Here is a 2901-nt window from a genome sequence, read left to right on the forward strand (position 1 = left end):
GGGCTGCAATGCTGTTTCTTTTCTTTTCTTTTCTTTTCTTTTCTTTTCTTTTCTTTTCTTTTCTTTTCTTTTCTTTTCTTTTCTTTTCTTTCCTTTCCTTTCCTTTCCTTTCCTCTTCTCTTCTCTTCTCTTCTCTTCTCTTCTCTTCTCTTCTCTTCTCTTCTCTTCTCTCTCTTCTCTTCTTTTCTTTCTCTTCTCTTCTCTTCTATTCTTCTTTTCTTTTCTTTTCTTTTCTTTTCTTTTCTTTTCTTTTCTTTTCTTTTCTTTTCTTTCCAGTTCTAAGATGCTTTATTGACCAGATGAGAAATCAGCTTCAACACAGCCCGTGCTTACAGCCCTCGTAGTGAACAGCCGTACACAGCATTGCCTTTTCAGTTCCAGGAAGCATCAAGGCCAAGACCTTCTCTTTCCTCCCTCAGCTCCTGACCTTGGAGCCTGGAAAGGATGGGCAATGTAGCTAGTGAAGGTCCCTAGAGAAGGTTGGAGGGAGAGAAGCAGGATCTGGGTCTGGGCTGGGGAGGAGTGAGGACCGAAGGCAGAGGAAAAGGGTGTGACGTGAAGACAGGCTTCCTCTGCCTCTCTCCACAATAGAGGAACTATAGGGAGTGACTAGAACACAGCAGAACCCTGGGCTATGCTGACACAGAAACTGTCCCTCCCAGTCAGCAGACCCAGAGTTAGGACTAGAATTAACCACCCCAAGGTCTGGACCACTGATAAATGTGAATGTATGTTCAAAATATTTCACTAGGCTCTTCCTTTCCCCATCAAACAGGGAACCTGAAACCTACAGAAGTCAGGCAGCCTCCAGACTCTGAGATCCTATGATTTGGGTTGTTCTCCGTTCTAGGTGGGACAATACCAGTTCCCCATTCAAAGGCAAGAGGCCAGAGAAAGAGCTCCTTCCTGTGACCCACAACCCTGTCAGCACCCCTGCTTCCCATGGGGACCCCACAGACTGAGATGCCTCAGGTTTATTCTGGAGGGCACTAAGAAGGTCAGCTTCCTTCCCAAAGGAGACTCTCTGGCATCTCACACACCACAGCCTTCCCCAGCTCAACCCTGGCTCTGCCTTCTTCCCTTCAGGTCTGCTGTTTTTCTTCTCTGGGCTCCAAAGATGTGGGTTCAGGTGTCCCGGCCAGAAGAGGGTGGACATTTGGCCTAGGAACAGAGGTCTGTGGGGGTGAAGTATGTGGGGAGAGACATGGGCTCTCTAAAGGGGTACCTAGACAGAAGTCTCCTAAAGCTAGTGGTATCAAGTGCCATGCAGGAGGAAGCCCTTAGTGGGGTAGGAGCTCAGGCAGACCCCTAAACTAAAAGAAACTAGATACCCAAGTCCAAGTCAGTGATGTGTACCAGGACTGAGCAAGAGAATCTTGACGTGTCCCAGGCTTCTGGGGAGGGATTAATGACAAAAAACACAGGAGTAGGCAGTGTACGTAGGCAGCAGTGGCCTCTCTTTGAGTGGACCAAGGCACCAGCTCCTTCTCCAAAGTCAAAACCTCTGGGCCAAAAGCCTTTGGCATAGCATCCTTTACAGTGGATTTTTCCACCAGGGTGGTCGACTCAAGGCTTTAGCCACAGTTGGCACATCGGAAGCAGGACTTATGCCAGGACCTCCCAGCCCCAATCACCTTCTCTACAGCATAGACTGCCTGGCTGCATCCAGGATAGCACTCAGAGCTGCCAAGCTTCTGGGCAAATTTGGATGTGTTGGGGTTCGTGGTGGTCCTGTGTCCGGGGACTTCCTCATTCATGACACCCAGAGACTCCCCCTTGTCAGTGCTCAGTGTGCCCAAGCCCTGCCCCTAGCCGTAGCCTACTGGCCCATACCACCGTGTGCGCTAGATCTCTTCTTCTCCAGGCACGGCCACGGTGGTGCTGCCCAGATTCTTCATGCAGACCATGCATAAGGAGCAGAGGTTATGGAATTGTCCTCACACTGGAGCTCCTCAGGAAAGTAGACGATCTTCTGGCACATTCCACATTTCTTGCCTCCTCCCCAGTCTGGCATTGTGGGAGTTGCTGGGAGGCATGGGGCTGACAACACTCCTAAGAAGGGGCCACTGCCTGCACCAGGCTGTGCTCGGTTCTGTTCTCCCTCCACAAGGCATTTCCTGCTCCATGACAACCAGTAGGCTCTGCATACAGTCACAACCCTGCCCTAAAAAGCAAAACAATCGCAACAAGCAACCGTCATGTGCCATGAAAACTGTCTCTTTTCTAGGACGTGAGATTCCTCTGGCTTTCTACATATAACTCCTGAATTAGAATCTCTAGCCGTTTCCCTCTTCTCGGCGCTCTCACAGTGAAGCCCATTCTCCACACCAACCCCAAGAGATAAGCCGGCTCAGTTCAGTCTGCTCTGTCAGTAAGCTTCAGTGGGTTGTGGCGGCCTTAACCTACCTCCGCCACCATCCTGAGTAGAAACATTTTCACACTTGCCACTGCCATCATCTGTTCAGACAGAACTTTTCGTTTGCTTTGCATCTGGAAACAACTCAAGGAGCAATAGAGGGAAGAGAGTGTTGTGCGCTGGTAGTCGCACGAGAATTTCCCCCAAGGAAAGCTAATGTTTTCCAGCAGAAACCGGGTACAGGCCAGGATGAGTGCTGGATCGTATTGGTGCACACCTCAAGCTTCCGGCAGTGTTCGACAGCCTGTGTCTCCACACTTCATGATCTGGAAGGCTAGAGAGAGGCTGTTCAGACAGAATTCTTTTCCCCCCTCTTTGGTTTCTCCAGGCAAGGTTTCTCTGTGTAGCTTTGGTGCCTGGAACTAGATCTTGTAGACCAGGCTGGCCTCAAACTCACAGAGATCCAGCTGCCTCTGCCTCCTGAGTGCTTAGAATTCTTAATTGCAGGCTCCTTCAGCTTTTCTACAGCCCATGGTTCTTCACAT

The 2901-nt window shown here is 50.0% G+C and overlaps 1 pseudogene; it reads right to left on the reverse strand.

Annotated features, from left to right (window-relative positions):
- Positions 1-1323: 1323 nt before the first annotated feature.
- LOC101987364 lies at positions 1324-2014 on the reverse strand (annotated as a pseudogene).
- Positions 2015-2901: the final 887 nt, after the last annotated feature.

This window comes from Microtus ochrogaster, chromosome 1 (assembly GCF_000317375.1).
Source record: "Microtus ochrogaster isolate Prairie Vole_2 chromosome 1, MicOch1.0, whole genome shotgun sequence".
In the NCBI taxonomy this organism is placed as follows: domain Eukaryota; kingdom Metazoa; phylum Chordata; class Mammalia; order Rodentia; family Cricetidae; genus Microtus; species Microtus ochrogaster.